The sequence below is a fragment of the Nipponia nippon genome, unplaced genomic scaffold (genome assembly GCF_047370975.1).
Source record: "Nipponia nippon isolate SJK-2023a ecotype South Korea unplaced genomic scaffold, ASM4737097v1 scaffold_2, whole genome shotgun sequence".
NCBI classification, from domain to species: domain Eukaryota; kingdom Metazoa; phylum Chordata; class Aves; order Pelecaniformes; family Threskiornithidae; genus Nipponia; species Nipponia nippon.
Window position 1 is genome coordinate 60,502,380 of NW_028262336.1, and position 24,007 is coordinate 60,526,386.

General features: G+C 42.0%; 1 protein-coding gene across 5 annotated transcripts in view; it reads right to left on the reverse strand.

Moving 5' to 3' along the window:
* AFF3 (ALF transcription elongation factor 3) overlaps positions 1–24,007 on the reverse strand; it is a 340,331-nt gene that overhangs the window by 111,135 nt on the left and 205,189 nt on the right. The gene's annotated exons all lie outside the window — the stretch shown is intronic.

Genomic DNA, 24,007 nt, shown 5'->3' on the forward strand with positions numbered 1-24,007 from the left:
CCAAAACCATTTAAACTGGCTAAATGCTCTGCTAAATTCCCATTACACTGACGGTCTCATTAGAAATGCAAGGCAGTCCTCTCTGAGTGATACAGCCATCACTCTCTCCTATGAGCAGAAGTTTAACCAGGGTTTCCTCTGCAGCAGCCGCCCCAGTGAGTGACTGTGTTTGCCCCAGTGATATTTTCCCCCTTTAAAGAAAGGGAGAACAAATGCAATTGAATCATACCCTGAATTTTCTAACTCCTTGGCAGGGTGCTAAGAAAACGACCCACACTCCACAGCGCTTCCCGAGAATGATGTTTGGGCAGAAGGACCCAGAGTACCTCCTTAAAAATGGGAGAAATTCTTCAGAAAAGCAGGGAAATGAACTGAACTCATGTGAGCCCACCCCCCGAGCAAGGAAGCCACCTAAAAATGCATGACTACTCAGAGAGAGAGAAGAGTGATGAGCGATGTACGGGCAGCTCACTCCTAAGCACCCGCCTAAGTAGTCCAATCACTCTGAGGACTTACCAAAGTTTCATGGTTAATCATGCTCTGTGTGACAGGAGGAAACACATTTGGGGAATAAAAGTTTTGAATGCGCTGCTCGCAATTTTCCAATCCATTTCTTGCCTCCGTGCCCCTGCTCCCCCCAGGCTCTCTGGGTGTGATTAGCAGTTATTTACTAACTCTCTCCCTCTGATTTCCTAGCAATTGCTGATGCTGCCATCTACAAAATATTCATTTCAAATGCGAAATGAAATAAGAGTGCCTGAATTGCACTACCGCCTTGTGTGTCAGCTGTTGTGGCAGAAATCTTGGGGAATTTAATGTGTCTGAGACAGAATTGCCACTGCCAAGTCTCCCCACTGAAGGTGCAGCATCTGATTTTGTACTCGGTAATTATTTCCTTACAAATAGCCTCTTTCTGCCTAATCCCCAGCATTATAAGCATCTGTCCTCATGCTGGAATCATCATCCCACACATTTTTATTCTCGTGCTCCCTTGCAGATGACTGCAGTCATCTCTATAACACTGACCGTCCATTTAGCAACCTTCATACCCGAGGCTGTGGTGGTGTTTATCCCTGTCTCACTGGTCCGGCAAGGGAAAAGAAATCGTTTAGGCTAGAGGTTCTCAAACTTTGCTGTGCCGAAATGAGAAGTGTCTTGTGTCATCAAAGCGATGGGAAAAGCGGCAGCTCTGTGTCCCTGTGTGATCCCCTGGGTCCTGCCCTGCAGGCAGAGGCTCACGCCGGGCATCCTGCTGGCGCTGACCCCCAGCTGCCTGCTCACCGCCATCTCTCAAGCGTTTTCAGAGCTGCAGCTTTCCAGGGTAGAGTCCCCACTTAAAAACAGAGTCAGGAGGACATTCCTTGTGCTGGGATATACAACTTTGTGTTGGTTTCTTTCAAGCCTCCTTTGTTTAAGTGAGGCTGAATTATTAAATTATTCAGACTATTTGATAACCCGCTCTAGCCTCACTGGTTCTTTCTCTGTCATCCTCCACAAAGTTTTACCATCAGGGAATATAATTTCCTACCACGTCCTAGTTGCCAGCTCCTCACAGAATGAAATCAGCTTTAGTTGATAAGAATTTACATTTCTTTCCTTGAAATTAAAACATTGAACGCAAATAATTATGCTCTTATCCTTCAGTTCTTTAGTGGTATTAAAGGAACTCTGTTTGGGCTTCCCCCAAACTTTGTGTGCAGTAGGAGGTGCCAGGTGACCTGTCCATAAAACTTCAACTTTCTTCCTTGGCCTTTTGGCATATTGCACTGCATTAGCTGTCTCCTGGCGTTTACCCCGCATTTCGAGGTACATCACAAACGACCCTCAGATTTTGCTAGCCAGTGGCCTTCCTGGCTATACGGTAGCATGGAAGATCTGAGGCTTATGGATACGTCTATCTAGGGTAACTGATTTTAAATAATTTATTGTCTCTAGGCATTGTTCGGCTTCCTGCCTGTCTACTAGGCACCCTGCTTTTTCTCATATAAAAAGTTATTGACTCTAATATTATTAACAGCTTTAATATTTCCAGCTAATAAGGGGCTATTGCTAGAATTTATTTTTGTTGTTCTTTATATACCTTAAGAAAACCCTTATTCTCACTGTCCTTGAACTTTCCCCTGATATCCTCCACTCCTTTCATCAATCTTCAGTATTTTATGATTTCTCTTTTAGATTGATTGTTATCTTCCCCTTTCCTGTAACACGTATTTTATATTTCATCTCTATTGCACAGATTGCTTTTTCATTTCTAATTGCTATTTTTCCTTCACTACTGAAGCTGAGCTAGCTTTCAGCAAAGTTGGGTTTTTCCTGTAGAAACGCAGCCTTTTGCTAACCTAACAAGCTCTGCTTAGAAAATCCCAAACTATCTTGTTTCTAGGTTTTTCTACCCCATCAATTTCTCTCAACAATTTCTTCCACTTTGGGACACCAGCCTTTCCTTGTTGGGACTGTCCTTTATTTGTCTAGCTTGGATATAATAAAATCATGATCTAGTTCCCAGGCAACCATGTGCTCCCCATCCAGTGACTGATTTATCTTTATTCAAAGCAGGGGTGAGTATGTCTGGTGAAATGTCCTCAGTGCTAGAAAAGTGCCACAAAGACCATCCACAACCTTTATTTTAATTTCATGGCCAGCTGTGCTAGACCTCTGGTGATACCTTCAAAACTAAGACCTCTGGTACCCACCTGATGAATCTGCCTTTGCTTTACAGATCGGTGTGGACGGAGCAGCTCCATCCCCTCCTGTAACAGGAGTTGATATTCAATGACATTCTGGCTCTGGGATAAAGAAAAAGATTATTCGATATCCCCCGCTGGAGCTTTTCATGTCAATAAAAGCTAGAGGAGGGGAGGAACAGGCTAATTTAGTCCCTCTCAATGGCACATGGCTGACAGGCAGATACAGAGAGGCTGTTGCAGGATATATATATGGCGCTGAGCGGCAGGACAGGAACATATGGGAGCTATACCTCCTCCGTAACCTCCCGAGCTCCAGCCAGTAGGAGCATGGCTGTGAAAGACACACCAGGACCCCCAAAGTTTTCAGCATTTCCTTTTAAATACTTTTCCTAGCCGTTTCCTGGAAAGCCACTATACGTATTTTACTCAGTCCCGTTTGCAATACTTATAGCTTCATTTAGTTTTAATATAGTTATAAATGGGCTGTAGCGGCCTGCTTCTTTTAATAACTAAGTAAATGAAACCCTGTCTGTAATAATAAATGAACCATCCATCTGGGAGGCCTCCAGTAAAAATTTCAACAGGTATTTATTGCTCCTTTATGTAAACAGTACTCTGGACAATACAAGTGATTATACTCTCTGTCAGCCCTGTCAGGAAGGAGACAGTATAGTTTTGGACGAGGTTCCATAGCGTACACACTGAATTTACAGGTTTATTTGACTAGATGGAGAAAAAATGATTAAAACAAGCAAATAAACAGACGAGAACCCAGTTGGCTACTGTGAAAGGGAGCATGCTATTTCATTTGAAGATATGGGCTGCGAGGATAAAATATAGAAAATTGACAGGTCCGTGGTGCAACAGACTCCTCACAACCCCAGATGCTTCGCAGACGCCCCCCTAAACAAAATCAACCCCCCTGCAGAAGTGGAAGGAGTTTCACTGTAAAATCAAGACTTTATAGGGACTTTAAAATATGTTGTGCCCTCGTAGGTTCTCATGGTACGGAAGAGCAGTGCCTCGGGAGAATCCCTGACCTGGGCGCAAGGTGGGGCAAACCAATCTATCCATCCCTGGCGGTCATCCCTGTCACTCACAGACACTGTTGATCACACACTGGAAAGGGCAAGAGCATGACACTTTTGCAGTAATGAAATTTTAATTAAAAAAAATCTCATTGCCAAAATCATCTTCATACTACTGTTATATTCCGGCTCCTAATTACATACCATTACATTCCACTATTGTTGAAATAATACAATGTCAGAATATATTGTCAAATAATTAATTCAGTGTGTGGCAAGAGGGAAAAAAAAAAAAAAGAAACAAGGGGCAGAAAGACCTGAAAGCTCATGTATGGACAGGTTGATGTGCCATCACTTGAGGCTGAGGGGTGAGCTGTAGAGAGTTCTGTGCATTAAATATGTAGGGGTTTCTGTGATTTTTGTCAAAATTTCCAGCCCTCAAATTTCTGCAGGAATGGGATTAAACCTCTCCCATGAGCAGGTTTCTCAGTGCCTTTCATTTGCAGCCCAAGCTAGGCATAGGGAAAAACGCATTTTTTTCCTTACGAGGCAGACTACAAAAGGAAACCAAAGCTCTTGGCCAAAACACCAGGCAGCATTCTGCCCCATGGGGTGAATGGATCACTGCTCATTATAGAGACCTGCACCCTGTGAGAAAGCAGTAGTGTTGCTCCCAAAGGGACTACCGCCCATGGCCAGGGCGTTTCCAACATTTTTACTAAGCTCAGCATGCTAGCAAACTTATTAGGAGATGGTGCATTAGTGATAGTATTCTCTTTTCTCCTCTCTGCTTTTGTTGTGATCACAAGATGCTGAGAGGGGAGAAGATAATCCCAACGGGGCAGACGTCTCTGAATCGATAGCAGTGCCGCCAAAATACAGGAGGAGTTTTCAGCTTTTCCTGCAGATGAGCTGAGGGAGGGAAGGGGCTGCTCAGGCAGTGCTAGGGCACGGGCGCTGCAGGGACAGGGGCGCTGGAGGCAGGCGCTGGCACCTGGGGCGAGCACGTGGCAGTGAACTTCACTGCTGGGGGGAGAAGAACGTGCAATTTGCAGTGGGCAGATAGTTCCTTTGCTTCACACGGAGCCACACTGAAGGGATGGTTGCACACGTGGGATCCCGTTAAATCAAACTGCATTTTGCAGCTCCGGTTGAGGTTGTCTCTGGGCTTCCTGGCACAGACCCTCAGCTGCCCTGGGGTCTGATGGCACCAAGCACTTCTGGCCAGTTCGTTTCACTACAAGATAACCACTTCTAGGAGTCAAAATGGGAAATTACTCTTTCTTAGAAATAATCTCCTTTGGACATTGCAACAGCAGAAATAATCAACTGAGGGCTGCTCCTTCAGAGCGGGGAAGGGCTTTACTCCCAGCATTCAGATCCTGCATTTGCTGTGCAGAAATACACCACCTGGACTGCAATATATATATATTAAAAAAAAACCCCAAACAACAAACCCTGTGTATTTTTTCTTTAAAAACACTTTTTGGACAAAATTATGAAGTTAGCTCTCAAATAGTAAACCACGCTATATCTCTTTTCTAATGTCTCTTTTTAAATATACACCGGGGAAAAACTCTCATAACTCATTCGACACGCACTATCTTATGAGTTATAGGTCAGTCTTCTACATACAGAGTGTGTGTTGCACTTCTACACACCGTTATGAATTTTCCATCCCTCATCATTCATATCGTGTCAGAATATCTATTACAAACCCCTGTTTGCAAGAAGAGCTTCTATTTTCCCCTTTCATTTTATCACTGCTCTTAAATTTTCTCCCGGACACCAGCTTGGCATGCTGGCAGTACCATGCTGGCAGTTTCTGAGAAAAAGTCATATTCAAAAATCATATGTCAGGGCCATAATGTCACTTCCAAAGAAATATCCTTTTTTAACTAATAGGAGTAGTGTATAAAAATGAATTAGACACAATTGTATTCTGATTGCCAAATTCTACCACCCAGCTGCTAGCTACCGCAACCATCTTGTAAAAAATAATCACCTGGAAGTCTAAATGATGTCTGATAATGCTTTCTGCCATTCTAAATCTTTGGAAGTGTTGAGTCATCTTGAGAAAAATGTCGACAATCATTTTTCACAAAAGCTCGAGCGTGGACGAGGCTCTAACTAGAATCTTGTGTGAGGGATTTAGAGCTGAGGGGAATTTTCTGACAAATAGTTCAGCCATCAAGAACAGTGTGAGGACTGGCCAAAATGCTTGGCAATTGGTAGATTTGAGAAATGCTTTTCCCTAAATAACTGAAAAAGTTTAATTTCTATGTAAAATGATTAATTTCAACAATTCTGAAATGCTATGCTTTCATTTTCTTCTTTCAAAAGCATTATTTTGAAATATGCTTGTATCTAGCACTGTAATAAGGCTGCCCAAGCAGTTGCTGGAGTGAAGTAAGCTAAATGAAATAATTAGGCCTGAATGCATTTTTTTCATTTTGCTGAGAAAATGAACACAACTATTTTTTTTTCCGTTGACCCATATGATTTTTTATTGTATCAAACAAAATATCAATTACCCACGCTGATTCAGAAGTTAATTTAATTCAGTTTGCAAAGTACTCAAACTAGCCTTGGTTTGAGTTTCATCTGCATCCACAAAACATACTGGCTTCTTTCATTTTTTCCCACTCACTGGCTGTTAATTGAAGCTTTCTGTGAAATATTTTTGTCTGTCATCAGCTGTCAGACTGCCATCCATAGGAGCAAACTTCTATACCATAGCAGTGTTGTAAGCAAGTGTGGTATGAACCGAGCATGCAGGAAATGGATTCTCAGATTGTTACATGACAGAAATTCAAGGATTTGGGTTTTGTTGTTGTTGTGGTTTTTTTTTTTTTTTTTTTTTTTTTTTTTTTTACAAAATCAGATTGGAATTAAGACCACTTGCTCAAATCTGCTCCATTATACAATTGGTTGGTTGGTTGGTTTGTATGTTTGAAATTTATGATAATCTGATAATGAGTTCCCAGGGACTGAATACTACATAGTCTCCTACAGGATCTACGTACGGCCTCCACTTTTGAAAAAATGGCTTTAAGTACCATTTAACTTGTTATTATTTGATGTCAGATTGAGTCCAATCAAAACAATAATTATTATTTCAGAAGTACTTTTGGGTGTGGAAATAAAATATGCAGGACTTAATATTGACAGAGCTGTGAGTAATTATCTATTTGATATTTAAGTAAGAATAAACCCTACAGATAATAACTTATTAATTTAGTACAACTGCAAATAATTTGTAAGCAAATATTGTGTCTATATTATGCAACATATATTTAAAAAGTCATATATATGAGGGATGAGACTTGATTTCTAAAGAATTCAATTTAGTAGTAACAAAGTTAATGCTCAAAAGTGGATCTCCTAAACTAAATATATTGGGTTAGTTTCCTCATCAGTGTCACTCTAGTAAAACCAGTTTCATCAGCAATTAACTTAGCCTATTATATTACCTTCAAGGAAAACGATTTTTTACTGACAAGATAAAATACTTCAGTTGCACGTTGTTTATCAGGCACTAAATATTTCATCAGATGGCTGATGAAAATACTGAATAAAAAAGGCAAAAATGTAGGAGAGTGACAATAAAGACCTTTGAAATATGTAAATAACTTTCCAGAAGTTCTATAAACCTTTAGACTATTTCCAGCAGTCTTTATTAGTCTAAAGAAATCATTTTGTATTTTTCAGTGCACTATACTCCTCACACTAACAGCAGAAAAGTTTTTACTGTTCAAAAGAGGCAGCAAACAGTCCTCACTACGTATTTTTATATATGTCTCATGCTTCAAGTCTATATGCAATTTAAAGCTGTGTCAGGGAAGAATCAGGAGTGAACGAAGGGTCTGCCAGAATTTTTTTTATTGATACTTTCTCCAACTCTTCCTTCTAGCTGAACACTAAAGCACAAGGACTTATTTTCCTTATTAACAGGATCCTTAACTACTATAAAATAGGACCCATCCTATCAAAACAGGTACCAATTTATTATCGGGCTGTATTCTATCACGCTATTTTCTAGTGAGAGATCTCCATGTAGGTGCATTTCCCAACACCCCGTGAGGTGAAAAGTAAACAAACCTGAGACTATTCCCATTCAATTGGAAAGAGGAAACCAAGGCAAAAAGATTAGGTTTTTATTTTTTTTCTAAAGTCACACCGTTCAATCAGATCCAGAACTGGGGAAGGAAACTCCACGTCCTGACTGGGAACACATCGGCATTGCCTCAGACGTACCTGTGACCCAATGTCTTATGCTGTTCAGCCTCTACTTCACCTTTGGAGCCTGGGCTAGGAGGGAATTTTAAGAGTAAGAAGGCTGAAGACAAGGTGGGAAGAAGTGAAGAAGGTGAAGAGGTGCTGAAACAGTATCTTTCTATGTACAACAATATCTCTTCTATCAGAGCACAGCAGAGCTACTGGAGCAGAATATGTCAACATTTAAGAGTCTGTAATTCTCTGGCAAATACGCATTCCTGCCTGAAACGGGGCAAGCGGGTTTCATGTAAAGAATGCATTTATTCATCTGTAAAATGTTACAAATAAAAAATAAAATTGGACCAGACGATTTGAATTTTCTCCAGAAGAACCCATAACATTTGACCTATTTTGGTATTTTAAATCAAAATTTGATTATTTTAAGCTATGTGTGAGAGATCATTCATTCCTAACAAGGATTTGTTATATTGCTTGTTTAAAGTAGGATTAAATAAACTTTTGTCATGCTGGGACTGTTAACTCTTGACGTTCTTTACTGCTGCACTCATGTAGTTAACTCCTAACAGTCTTTGGTTTGGACTGTAGTTGCTCCTTCCATTTCTTCTCATGAGATCTGAAACTGCACTCAGAAGTGCCCTTTAAATACTTATTTTTCCCCATCCCTGTAAAAGTCATGACAATTCGCCGCTAATTATTGTCACAAGCTATTAAAAAATACATTTCAGCAGATGTATGAAGCAGCAGCAGATAGATGCCTTCTGCACCCCTGCTTGGGACCGCTGGGGCTGTGCGTGGGATGCCAACTGCAGCCGGGGTGATGGTGCCCGACTGCCTGCCAGCCGGGGAGGGGGTCTGCTGCCGCCACGGCGCTCCATGCAGGGACCGGGTTTGCCCCCGGCTCAGCAGGGATATGGCTCTGTGACTGCGCAGGCAGGCAGGCAGACTCAAAATCAGCCAAAGCCGAGTGCTGCGCTGAGGGGTGTCCTTCATCATATCAAGAAGGGGTGGGTGAAAATTGGCTTGGAGGGTTCCCTGTGCCCTCTGGGCTGCTCTGGGGTCCGGTGGCTTGGGGATGAGGGAGAGTGGTGCCCATGGCTTGCAGTAGCCACCCTGCATGGGTCTTGGGGCTACTTCAGCTTCTGAAGCAGCTGAAATACCATGTACTGAGACTTCTCCCCGCAGCCCTGGCTCTGAGGCTGATGAAGGCGTAAACAGGGACGAGCAGCAGGTGCCTTTCTGCAGCCGCTTGCAGCTCAGGGTCCATCCCCAAGGAGTGCCAGGGTGGTGCTTGGGGCTGGGGCAAGAGACACAGTCACACATGGCCCGAAGAGCAAGCGGCAACCGCACCAGGGGCTTGAAAAGGCTGAAGACCTGGGCGAAAGCTCACTGAAATGAGTGCCTAGCTATTTAACAACACACATGGGTATTTAGGAGTGAAACCTAGGATATAGCCCTATTTTGGTGGTTCAGGCACAACACAAGCCTCTCGGGAGCAGGGCTCTCCCACAGCTTTGCTCTGACACTGCTCCTGAGGTGCGAACGCCCTCCGAAACCCAACAGCAAGAAGAGGTAGGCAAGCAGGCGCTGGCACACCCCGCGGGGTGTCACCCCTGCGAGCTGGCAGAGTGACAGCAGCCACGCTGGTGCCAAGCTGCTCTCCATCCTCCGAGGACTGTGCCTCATCTGCTGTGTGAAGATTGAAACCCGTGAAGGAATAAGAAGGAAAGTACTAGCGAGAGTGCACTTTGTGTTTTTAATTATTAGCATCTTTGGTGCTCTTCAAAGACGGTGATGCTGCCGTATTGCATTAGCTCCCTGTATAGGTAATGAATGGAAGCTGCATACTGTGAGCGTTAGAGCATCAACCTCAAAGAGATTTAGGGGAAGAAAAAGCATTATACACACTGAAAGATAAATATATGCAGCCTGAGACATTCACGTGTGTCTCGTCTTCAGAATGCTGATTAATGTTGCATCAAATCACAACAAAAATAGGCCCTAAGGCTCATTTTCCTATTTGTAAAAGGGTAATAATGATTAGCTTTACCAATGTTTGTAGCAGGCTTTGAAGGAGGTTGTGTGCTCAAGAGAAATACTAATGACCTGAGGAGGTCATTAGTTTAGGGGTATTCTGCTGGACCAGCACCAAATCTCCTCTGACACTTTCTGCCTAACAAATCATACAGCAAAGAGTGGACTTTTATCTGCATGAGCTTCAGGCATATTTGAAACTACTTAAATGAATATAATTGCAAAGTAATTTTATTCCACTGTTTTATAGTAGTTTCTGTGCTCTGCCAAAGGCAAGACCGGGCAGCCCTCAGGAGGCTGCTGAGAGGGTTATGTTTTGTCAGGTCTTCTCCACTTCTTTGCACCAGAGGACTCGCATCATCTCAGCAAACACCCCATCACACAGAACCATCACACAGAACCGTCACACAGAACCGTCACACAGAACCACCAGCAGGCAGCGAACGCCTAATTTATACCACTGGCACTTGGTCTCAGCACCTGATGAGGTGCTACCTATAGCAGGTCTGTATGACATGACTATAGTCCTAGAGGTAATTTCCTACACCTTATTACCACATAATAATGGCCTCTTAACAACCAGGCTAATCAAGAATTAATGAGGCACTAAAACATTTTAAGGAACAATGAAGGATTTAAAAATTTCTCTTATGTGTTTTATTTAAAAAGCAATTCATTTGACAGTTACAGCCTTTACTTTGGAGTCATATAAAAAGTCTTGGTACTTATCAAATGTATCAGCTGAAAGGTTTTATTCATTGATCAGCTATTTCCTTATGTGGGGCTGCACATAACCGCAGAACAGACGGAAACCTAAAGGGAGCAGAACCAGATTTGGGCCATGTCTGCCTCTCTCACATCCGTCCATTTGTCCGCTCAGGCGCTCCCCTGCTCTCACACGGGAAGCCTGTTCGTCTGATGGTGAAGTGCAACAGCAAAAATAGAACAAAGTCAGCCCAAATTAACACGACTGCCAAAAGGGGATTTTGCATTAGCTCTGGAAAGCTAGGACTGTCTTTTTTTTTTCCAGGAAGGGAGGGTGCATTTTAATGGAGGAGCCATCCTTGATGGAAGTGTTTGAGAAACTCAGAGTGAAATAAATGGGAAAAAAAAGTAGGGATAATTTACACTAGTAAAGGATTTCATATCAGTGACTCAATGCTGAATTAAAGCCTGAAAATATGTGCCTTTACCATCAGCCTGGAAGAGATAATCAAAACAAAAACATGTTCAAATTTGACTTATTTTTTAAAACTTCCTTCGCTGGTGAAAGAGAGGGGGGATATATCCTGGTTTGCTGAGCAAATCCCCAAATAGATCATTTTGTGACAGATAACTGTTATGATTATTAATTCCACTGCTGACATTGAAATTAAACTGATTCCCAACATAATGGATGAGTAAATAGCACATCAGAAATTCTTAAATGCTTCCATGTTTCCTATGCAATCAAAAAAAAAAGAACTCCCTCATTAAATAATACACTGACAGAAAAGGCAATTTGATTAAATAAACCTATCTGCCAATCATGCTGAAAGTTATAAAAAGAAAGCATTTTGTAGCTAAGTAAAATTTTTCTCCATATTAATATCTCTCCCTCTTTCTCTCTCTCTGATTCTTAAAAGAGAAGTAATGGAAAACTATGTGCCCCAAAGGAAGATCAGGGCAATACTTGGGCACCTGACAAAGGAGTTAGAAGTTAGTCTTCAGCCCAGTGATTTACCATGAAGCAAAGATGACATGACAGAGGAATCAAAGGACAAAGGAGAAAGCAGCAGGCAATGAGGCATATGCACTAATCCAGGCACCCACACCACTGTGGGTGTATTTGTGTATCCCTTGTTACATATATCTCTTTATTTCTTTTCTGTTTTTCAGGAGACATGGGGACGTGTTTTGTGGGGCAAAAGTGGAGAAGGGGAGGGCCAGCAGAGGTGAAAAGCAAGGAGAAATGAGGTTGCAGGTGATGAACCTGACAAAACCAGGGATGGGATGGTAGGAGAGCAGCAGAAAGGGTGCAGCAAGAAAGAAAAGGGAAGGAAAGAAAAGCAGAAGGTGTGGTGGATGGCATGGGATGGATAGCAGGTAACAAGACAGGGAAAGAGAAATCAGAAGTCATCCTGTGCATAGGGTCTGAGGTGCCCGAGGATACCTGGAGAGTGGGCAGGGATGTGGGGCTGCAGAGGTGCTCCCCAGGGTTTGTGTTACCAGGCTCCCCTCCACCTTGTCCACAGAGCCCCCACTACCAAAGCAGCAAATACATATTCTCCTGCAGCAGCAAATGAGGCCACACATTATCCAGCTGCATTCCAACAACGGTGGGGTTAATTTTTCATGCTATTTAATTTCACCTACTCTGTGGGCTGGGGAGAGGGGAAGAGTTGCGTAACACGGTGTGATGGGTGGAAAGTCTCCGAACGTCACTGTGTCTGGTGGCCAAAGATGGGAACCGGGCCTGGCGGCTCCCTCTCCTTGGCTTTGGGAGGCAGCAGCTTCTTAGGACATCAAATAATTAACTGAGCTGCAGAACTGCAGGACAACATTCATGCAGTTGCTTCTCTGTTGGAAACCAAGAGTGTCAGCCTGGACCACTCTGTTCTTGGTGAGTCTTTAAAGCTAATGCAACTCATATGAAAGATGTTCTTTGAAAAGAACCAGAGATTTATCTGGATGAAACTCTGAGTGGATGACAAGCGCATGCAAAGAAATAAGATGAGATTTTAATTTTTTTCAAGTAGAAAAACATAAGCAGCTTGAGCAAGAGGTATTTGCTTTCCAGCTAGGCACCAAGGCTTTTATGTTCTTCAGGGCACAGAAAGAGTTGTTCTTCTCATAGTGAATTCATAGCTCTGCAATGTCATTGAGCCAAATGGGATCATGCTAAAGATGTACTTGGCCACTTCTGCTAGATAAAAATAAATCGAAATAATTTTAAAAGGAGGGCTGTTGTTTTTTATAATCTTTCCATAATGCCTGGAGATGGTGGTTATTGTCATCCACCTACTGTGTTCTTAAGGAAATATATGCAAGTCCAGAATAATATCGATATTTTAGGTCTTTCTACCAATCTAACCTTCACCATCCACCTTGGTGCCCACCTCTCATTGTTTATGTATTATATACGTCTTTGTATTTGTTTAGTCTTACATGTTACATGTAATAATGAAACTCCTAAAATCCTACCTGGCTGACAAGTCTTCTGTTACTATACCTCTAGCCTTCTCCTTTCTCTCTTTATTCCACTCCCTCCCAGGCTTCAGAGCTGGAAATTTGGTTCCTGACTCCTGGCTACCCAGCATCAATCACAGGAGGCTACTGTGGGTGCTGCAGGGCTCCTTACATTAGCATGCTTGCTGAAGAGAGGTATCAGCCAACCACTCTTAGACAGCAATGAAACCTATGGGAAAGGCTCAGGGAGAGGTTTCTTTCTCTTGAATACAAAGCCTGAAAAAGTAAAGGTCTTCAGAGGAGGGAAGGGTGCCTCTCCTGAGTGACCACCTGTCTCCTGGCCTGGGTGCTGGACCACTCGCTCACCGGAGCTGTGCTGGGATTACTGCGCTGCGGGACGCGATGGTCAGCGTGCTAGAGGCAGCTGTGAAGGATGGGGAGAAGAAGCAGGCTTCCGCCCTGCCAAACACAGGTTCCTCTTCTTTTTTCCCTTGGTCTTTCCATGTGCAGTCACTCTGTAGCAGGCCACTTTTTGGACACATAAATCAACTTGCTTTACTGAGATGGCTCAGAGTAAAGCATGAAGCTCACGGGGAAATGTTTTTTAACTGAACTGGAGAGGGGCAGCACAGCATAAACACAAGTCTAGGTACTCACGGGAACTCTTGGTCTTTCAAACAATAATGCTGAAAGAAGTCCTGCTGGAAAGCATCACGCTTGTCTATAATTATTTGCAAGATCAAAACCTTACTCCGTGACAGAGGAAAAGCCCAGGTTTTTTTAACAATTTGTGGTAAAAGGCTTCATCCTTTCTTCCACAGAAGTCTACAGAAACTGCTGTTGCTCACAGTGATTGCAAGTATTAAAGTTTGTGTCTCATATTACATTTATTGTATAAATTATGGGGAAAACATGTGGATTTTACATGAGCAGCCACATGAATTTTTTCTTAAGTCCAACAGCTAAAACCAGTACAGACCAGAGTGATGACAAATTATTTTTGAGGTTACGTTCTGTGATGTTCTGTGGTTCCCAACCAGACCTTTTCCTCGCTCTTTGCTGTACTGGGCCTCTGTCTGAACTACGTCAAGGCAGGTCGCATGTCTGGGTTGCCTGCCTCATCTCCCTAGGGGACTTCAGGACAGAAGGCCCCCTCCACCCTCCCAAACTTCAGCCACTAAAAATGGCACAAAAATTGGTCATCAAACAAGGTGCAAAAGGGTAATTTGCTCATCCTTTGTATGTATCATGTTATTAAATACTTTTAAGAGATTATTTGTGCTGATTTGTCTGCTTTGCTTTGATAGTAGGAAAGCTGATGGTGAATGTACAGGATTTTCACCCAGAATTGCACTAAATTCTAATACAATTAAATATATAGTAAGTCCACATGCTTACAGGTAACAGATCAGTTCTGTTCTAATTTAGTATACCTGATCTATCGCACCTCCTGGAGTGTATCTCTGAAGAAATATGTCAAGAGATTCCTTCTCTCTGTCTACAGTTGCTTACAGTTTATGCCATGAAAGGGGGAATCAGCACAAATGAATCCTGACAAAATACCTTACAAAACTAATAAAAATCAGCATGCAGAAATGCCAGCTGTAATTGCACTATTTTGCCATAAAAGGTCTGCGGGCCAATCAAACCATGTTTTTTTTTTCTTGGAAAAACTTAGTTTTTATCTTTGTAAGTCAGTGGTACAGTTGCCTTGATTTTGGAATGATCTGTCAGTATAACCCTTTTGAATCTCAGGAACAATATACCTCATCCAAACCTTTGTCCTGATTCATCTCCAGCTTTGATAGCTTCGGTGTGTCACCCTGCTTGCTTGTCAAATCTATCATCAGTTCTAAATTGCCAATAAATATATTCCACATCTCTTTTGGGAGATGAAGCTTGTCTGCATGCTAAACAAAGAAGAGAATGCACAAAGCCAAGATACACACCGAGATATAATACTCTCCCTCTTAAAATATCGCAGGTGAAATGATAATGTGGAAATATTCTTACCCTGATGAAGGCAGACTCCAGTTGTAGCTTAGCAAATCTAAGACCAGAAAACTTGCTTGCAATAACATCCTAACAAATCCAAAGAGTTATTTTTTTCCCCCAGTTAAAAAATATCCACACTCTGACATTTAATCCAAATCCAAAGATTAAGGCAGAAGAACTTCAATAATTTGTTTAGTTAGGTATGAAAAGTAATTTGTCATGAAACTGTCAGCTTGCTACTATAAAGGTTTAAAAAAATCATAGCTATTCATGGCTGAACAGTAGGACTTTTCCACACAGGAAAATTCATCATCATTTCAGGTTTCAGTATCTTTTTGTATTTTGCATGGCAAATAAAAAGTTGTCCACCAAGCTTGAAAAGTCTCTTTTTTGTGAGTTGGTCACTCTGTGGGAGAAACAGGCATTTCTTTAGATTCCCTTAATTTGGTCTTCATAGTTGTAAAATAAGTTAAAAGCAAAATGAGGGAGCTTCTCATTCAAAACCTCACTTTCTTGTAATTAAAAAAATGTATCTGTGTACCAACAAAGTAGAAAGCTAAGGCACTTCAAATTCCAAAATCTTTCCATTCCTGGACGAGCTTTAGTGTTCAAATGTTAATAGGATGCCTGCATTTAAAAAAAAAAAAAAAAAAAAAAGAACCAACATAAAAAAACTTGGCTTGTATTCAGGCTCAAGAGTCTGTGAAACAGACTTTTTCCATACTATGACCTCAGTCTTAGGATTTCTCTTTTGCAAAATGTTAGTTATTTTTCTTGGCAGGTGGCCAGAACCTTGTATCTCTCTTTCTCCCCCTCTCGCCCTCCTCCTCTCCCCACCCTCCAGGCGCACACACACCTCTTTCCATCACCCAGCGATTCAGCCTGGGGACGAGGTAACCCCCCGCCCTTTGGCTGACGGGACATGGTGATGGTGTGGGAAAAAAATCGGGTTATGAGAGCCTGGAAGTATCGAACGCTCCCGATTGCCCTTCTCTTCTTTTGGACCCATTTTATTTTGTTTCCCTGCCTAAAATCCCTCGGCAAAGCCAGCAGCCCCCTGCACCCAGCAGTGGTGGTGCCCCCACCAAGAACCAGCCCCAGCGGGTTTCAAGTTGCAGCGGCTTTCGCCCAGGGTAGAGGATTTCCAAAACGTGTTACCCCGGCAACCAGGAATTTTATCCCAGCAAAAACACCACCACGCACATCGTGACTCCAACGTGCGAGACACTGAGCTTCCATTTATCATTTTCTTCAGAGAAAAAACATGAAGCGGGGTCGATGGTGCCTGCCTTCCCGGCGGCATTTCCGATGAAATAAACTTCTTCCCAGGTATTCGCATCTCCTGATTTTCCTGGCAAGCCCTCTTTAACCACTGTATTCAGAGCTAATATAGAATACATTCAAAATTCCCAATTAGTCCCTTACAAATGAGAAAGTCCAAGGAAAACAGTGCCTAAGAGAAAAATAATACATTTTTGGTGCAATACAGGAAAACATTTCCTCAAGCATGACGATATTTTAGCCAGTTAAATTGGCCAGCTTTATTCTAAGTGACGTTAAATGAACACCAGTGTTACAGAAGCATTTTTGACTTGGTATATAAAATCAGAAATAATGCCCGGCATTATTTTCCAACGGGACAAAAGCTGCTGTTTTGAAGCGAGGGTTTCTCTTGCATTAAACTACTTTTCCCTTCAGCTTTGAGCCAGTGGCATCAAAATGAGGGCAGCTTCCCATGGCTAATTATTTTTGTCTCCGGTGTGCAGAGTACAGGTAGATAGTAAAGGTGAAGGTGCTAAACAAGAAAGCCTGGATCAAGGGGACTTTATAAATAAAACTCTGTGCTGAGCCCTGCAGCAATAAGGGCAGTTATCCCAAGCTATTGGCTATATCTGGTAAAAAAGAAGGCTAGCATTTAAAAATAGGACAGCGAAGGCCCTATCTCACCCCATGTAAGTCAATCACAAAACCTCCCCAGACCTCAGTCGTGCTTTTATTTAGCATTCATCTGTCCCCGTTCCTGTTGACATCTCAGATAAAGCTTTTTTTTGTCTGACTCGAACTCAACAGAAGCTAAATCTTGTCCCAGGAAAACCACAGCTGCAATTAAGGTCAGATTGGGCTTCCAGGTGTTTTTCTTCTAAACCAAACAACTAAGCCCCATCTCATCTTCTTCATGGACATCATGTTTTTAAGATCTTTTTATATGACTTTATATGTTATTTAAAGATTTTTTACCTATATCATCTTTGACTTCTCTGTGTCTATAATTTTTACATGGCAAAAAAAATCACCAATAATACCAATTCATTCTTCCTCCTTAACTTTGCTAAACCTCAAAGACAGAATCAGTCAAGACCTGTGTGAGCAAATGTCTTCCAAGAAAATGTCTTTATAACATTTGAAGAAAATAGATTTGTTGGTATCAACTTACAATAGTTTTTTGTGAACAGCAGCATTGTGCACCGCAAATCCAAAAAATCTGTGCTCAGAAAAGGTTAGGAATTGGCAGGCAAGGTTCGCATCAGCATTGTGACAATACCGCAGTGGCTCTGATGCATCTCACAGGTGAAATCACTTTGTTTCTTGGAGCAGGAAGTTATGACGGAATTGTATTTTTTAACGGTCTATATATTTAATACACAGAGAAATGCTCTGTACATGGACTGAGGGTAATTCTTCAGGGGAGAGGGCAGAAAAAGGAACTTTTTCATGGGAATTTGAGAGCTGGGGAGTGTGTTTTAAAATTTTAGGTGTTCTTGCTGGACTGGCTGAGCAGAGTGACAATCTGGCAGTGTTAGGGGTTAGCTCGGCAAGCCAAGGCTCAAGTAAACAGGTGGAATAGTGCAATGAAGCCAGCCTTCTTCTTCTGCCAGTGACTTGGTTCACGGATAAACACCAGACTTTCACTTCTACAGTTTTCAAGACCTCCATCGCTCTGAAAAACACTGCCTTCATTCATTATAGTAAGGGATTTTTTTTTCCTTCTTTTTTTTTTTTTTTTTTTTTTTTTTTAGCATGGACTACAAGACTTCTCTCAGAAACATCACAGACATACATTAAAAGCCATTGATGCACCGGTGTTTTCAGAAACAATACATCTCAAAAATTAACTTAAAGGGTGTCATTTCATATTGTCTACCTTCCCTTGGAAGCTGTATTTCTCAGCAGAGGAGGGTCATCTGCAGCTCATGAGCAGGTTGATATGCTCATGACAGCCCTCAATAGAGCCTGTGGACTTAGTAAAAGAGGTATCACCCAACTATTGGCCAATGTGTCTGCTGCAGATGTTCTTGCTGTCTAAAATGCCCACAACTTGAGCTGTGGAAGATTGTTTGGGAAGTTGCCTTTGTATCTTAATCTGAAAGCTAAAAGTAGATTATACCCATGAAAGTCTGGGCAGCCCTTTTCTTGGAACCGACTTCCACAGTTGCATGGATTTCACCCTTTCCATTGTCCTCCAGACCCATCTGTTAGCTATTTTCTGGTTCAATTGACTTGACCCATCATGGTCGTTTTGGCAAACAGACAGAAGGATATCAAAGAGGTACCGCTGGAGGGGTTTTTTCCTCTGCAGCTTGCCTGCTTTGCCCCTTTAATTTAAAAGGGGCCTAATTTAAACTGGGTGACCGTTGTCCCAGGATTGAAACTCTGGGAGGAGGATGGGGGAGTGGTGATGGGGCAGGGGCTGCCTGTGCTCACCAGATCTGTGGGCTCCTGGGAGGGGCAGCAGCTCCTGCGTTCCCCTTCTCCCTACACCTGACACTCCTCAGGACATTTACCACTTACTAGTCAAGTCTGTCTTTAAAAACTTAAACTACTCCTCATTTCCTTTACTGTTCTGGGTGAGTAATCCTTAGCCATTTTTACAGAACATTACATTTTTCAACACTTCGTACAAATATTAATGAGAGAGTCTTCATGGCGGTCTAATTATTATTTTAGATGGGGGAAAGCCAAGGCTAACTTTAAATAACTTGCACCAGGCCTTTCAGTGAAGTTAGGTGGGATTAAGGCTCCTCTTCCAACTCCAGTGCTCAATCAGGTTGCAGTTGTTGCCTGAGAGACTTCAGGTCAAGACCACACATCAGCCAGATGTGAGAGGCCAAGCTCCCTGGTGGCTAAGAGCTGGATGGTGTGTTGGCAGCACTCGCTCAAGCTCATCTCCTGTATTTGAGACTGGTTCTCTCTGTTCTCTGGAGGCACCTTGTAACCCCTCTGCCTCAGTCTTCCCATCTGCAGAAGGGGAAACCAGCAGGAGTTTTTGGCTGTTGAATAACTATCTGTGAGTCACTCTGAAGATACAAGGGGCAAGACAGAAGAGAGGAAGAAAAGGCAAGAAACCAACAGGCGATACTCATGCCAGTACAGACATAGGTCACATGAAGCAGGAACAACAGTGACATTACTCCGAGTATCCGTTTCCTATTTCCTTCCTCAAGGAGCATCAGGGTGATGAGAACGATGAGCAGCTGCCGGATGGGCAAGAGACTGTAGCACTAACGTCTGCAAATGGGCAGCTTGGAAGCTGCTGAATTTAGTACTGTTAATGAAGATCCCCCTGAACAAACTATTCTCCAAGTGATGCTGGGGACCGGTGCAGGGAAGGAACAGAGCCAACATCTATTTCTGCCTGGCAAAAGCAAACAAGCAAACACACACCCTGAGATCGCTGCGATTCTCAGAGAGTATTAGCAAAGGACAAAACTTGCATAACTGCCATAAATTATAAAAGCCTCCCTCAATCTTGGTTAATTCTCTTGTAAAAAGGGAGGGAAAAATCTGGAGCAGCTCAGCATGAAAACAATTGTGGGAGGGATAATAAAGAGACAGAGCTGAGGTATCTAGTTGCTAGCCCTGATATCATTAAGTAAGTGCACTAGAAATGTCGAGGTAAATGCATAGCAGTGAATCACAGTCAGGCATGATTAACCTTGGGTAGTCTGAACTGGAAATCATTTACAAACACAAAGGTACTGAAGAACATCACAACAGACAGTACATCGAAAGTCATCCCAAGAGCAGGAGTCTTGCCAAGCGCTTTGTGTATTTGTGCCATTTTTGAATTATTGTCATATTTTGCACATGGGAGGATGGAAGATCGCAGACCCCCACCTTGGGGAGGAGTTTCTATGGCATCACAAGGTCCTCTGAAACACCTGCACTGGTTGGAATCACTTTTCCTTGCACAGAAGTTTTATAAAATCAAAAGTTTTAATCGCAGCGTTCCAACGTTTACTAAAAGGATCCAGTTTTTGCCAAAGAAAGACTAAAATCCTGTACCTGAAAAGGCTAAAGAACAAAAGAGCACTCTTTTTCATCTGTCCCCCACTCCTTAATGCAGCCCTTCAGACTATAACTGGTAAAACCAGGGGGAGAAAGGATTTTAATAAAAATTAGGTGTTTTTAACAAAATCTGTGAAAGTTTTCTGACCTTTGAAGATTGAACCTTTTATCACAATATCAAAAGAACAAAACATTGCTGGATATTTCTGAACAGTCCTAAAAGTTTAGATATGCTCAGCAAAGCTGTAACCAGATGACCCATAGAGAGCTATATATATTAAGACTACAACAACAAAAAAACCCTTCAAATCCAGAATTCTTGTGGCTTTAAAAGCATTCAATTACAAGGAACATGAATCAACTGGGGAAGACTCCAGACAGCTTAACACCTTTGTATTGTTTTCACCTTTTATTGCAACTCTTCAGTGCCAGCTCAGGTGATTACTGTGCACGCCGAGGCGGTGAAGGCCATAGGAATATCGTGCAAAAGGATACAGCTCTGCTCAGACTTCCTCCCCGCTTTTGCATCATTCTCATTCTCCTACATCCATCTCAGTTATCTCTAGCATTGTAATAACTGCCTTTATTTATCTGCCTCATTAGGATGTTGCATCAATTAATGTGTATCATCTAATGCATACCAGTTTCTTAATGTTTAATATTATTATCAGTGGAGACCTATGTCATACCGAGTCTCCTAGGGAGTTAATGCATACAGGAAAAACCCCCTATGCACACTGCTATTCAGAATGATGCATTTACCGTACCCAAACCTCTCCAAACGGACCACCACAAATCCTACACTCTAGGTTTCTATACTTTTGGAGATTGTGGGTAGCACCTTTGGCCCTGGGGCTCCAGGTCACAGGGTAATATCTGGTTTTGGGGACTTGGAGCTCAGCCGACAAGGCAAGAGGCATGTCTTGAGGGGAGACTTCATATAAATGCTCGGTTCACAAGCACCTCACTGCCTGATTCAGGAGGGTAATCAACCTGTCCTTTGAAGCTGCATAAATAATGTTTGGATGGAGGTAGTAAATCTGCACCAAGGATGAATTAACTGCCATTGAGTCATATAAGCTTGGCTTGAGTGTGTGGCTTGTAACATGCCTGAGGAAAATAAAAAAGACATTTGCAAGAAAGAAACATTAATTTGCGCCTCTCCATCTTTTCCGTTATTTTTATCTAGGCCAACATGACTTGCTTTGTGGTTTTTTTTTTTGTTGCTGTTTGTTCCATTTTCACAAGGAAACACTGATTCACAGTGAAACGAATCCAGTTTCTCCTGGTCAGGCCCGAACGTGCCACCTCTCCCACATCAATGTTGCTCCTTTTTAGCATTGCTGCCGGGAGATGCCAACCAAACTCCTTCGACGCTCTCAAGGGAGTGACACCTCGCAAGAGGGTGCAGGCTTTTTTATTCATGGGGACCCCTGGCAGCATTCATGCTCCCTCTCACACCTCTCCCCTTGAACACCCCCCCCCCCCAGCTCCCAGCTGCAGGTCTGGGCACTGCCGGCGCTCTTGGCCAGCTGTGCAACGGCATGGTCTTCTCCATGCACGCAGGGAAAGGGTACATCCACTACTGTAGACAGACCCAGGTACATGCGCTTGTGCATTCATGTGTATGTGTGCACTGCGCATCCTTCTGGTTGTGCATTTTGTGCACAGGTGTGAGCTACTACATCCCCAAAAGAACAGAGAGAGTCTGTGTTCATGACTTCCTGAGAAGCAGGAGTAAAAGTCTGTCCTAAAAGAAGATGAAAATGAGAAGAAACCCAGGGAAGGCCAACCAAAGGCAACAGAAAAAGAACTGGGACGTCAGTGTACACCTACACATCAACATGAGTTAATTTACTTCACTGTAACACTCAGGTATCCAGCCCCCTATTCAATAACGCATACATTAGTTTACTAATAGCTTTGGCTTGTATCATTCTCCCTTCTTTCTCGTTTCCAGTGTTTGACCTCTGGTTTTCATTTCAACTGCTCTCAGTTTTGTATCTCTTTCTGAAAATTTGGTATTTGCAGTTCCTTTTCCTCGTTCTTAGCTGTATCACTCTCATTTTCTTTCTCCTCTTTTGGCACAGCACTTGCTGGTTCCCTTCCTCTCATCTCCTCCTTTCTCTCCTGCCTCCTTTCCCACACAAATAATTTCTTTAACTAGAGGGGCATCTCCTTCTTGAACACAGTCATTTATCAGTGGTAACCAGTCATTTCTACTTCTAAAAATTGCTCTGGGAAGACTATCTGCTGTGGGGTAGCCTTAGCATATAGTAACAATTTAAAGATAAGCATTATAAATATACTATATCTAGTAGACAGCACAGTTTCAGAAGGTTGTACTAAGATCTCTTATTAGGCAAGGAACATTTCACACCTAACCAGATTCTGAAGTCTGCTGTATCTAATACAGCACACTATATGGCACAGTATGAGGTCTCAAACTAAAACCATAAACATATTGGGGTGTATCCCTGGGTTCAGAGATACCCCTATTCTGGGTTCAGAGATTTTATGGGATTTTAATTTGATGAAGGAGAAGAAAGGAAAGAACATTTCTCATATGAATAAAATACCATCTAACTAGAAAAAACACTGTGGAGGATGGCTTATGTTTTACATATTGCTAAATATCAGCAAAAATAAATGTGTTCATTTCTCCAAAATACCTCCAGATGGCATTAAAACCCTTCTTCTTTCGGTCTCTATTGCCATATTATTTTTTAAAATGATAATTGTTGGAATCATTCTATTAACCATTCCCAGCAATCATACTATCAGAAGGCATAAGGCTGCTAATGCTTAATTCATTTAATAAGTTTGGCTAAATATGCTCACATACTGTAATTACATTCCACAACACAATCTGCAGGACAAGCCATTTCTTACACCATGTCAAATCTTTTTCTAGATTCATTTCCAGAAGATTTTTAATGTGTATTTGCAGCAGAAGTCAAAACATCCCACAATAAATCACCGTTATTGTACCTCCTTCTGTGACTACTTTTGGCCATGTAACAAATGGTGACATCTTGCGAGATTTACATGATATAATGCTCTGAATTTAAATAACAGGAATCAGAAAACATAAATTATGGGCAAGATGCACTCTAAAATTCACATGACTGACTGTTACAAGAACTTCCCTCCCTCAAATGGGATTAAAAAGGTGAATGGTTTTGCAGAAATTCATAATGCTCCTTCCTGGTAGTTATAAAAGGAATTCACTTATCTAGCTCAGTTTGGGAGACTGATGCTATTTTTTTTTTTTTTTAACTTGCAGCCCATCTGTTTCATAGACTGGTTTATGTTGGCAAAACAATTCAGTCCTTTGTATACTAGAGTTAAAAATGGTAAAAGCTTCTATTGTTGCACCAGAGTGAAGGTGAACACCGATATATATTACAATTGCCTGTTCCTATCTATTTCTCGACTTCTTTTGTTAATTCAAAAACATCAACAAAATCGTGAGAGACCAGAGATAGCTGTAATTGGATTTCAAGTAATTCAGAGGTGAAGCTGCAGACTGCAGTCTTTTAAAATTACATCAGTACATCAAAGGCATATGTG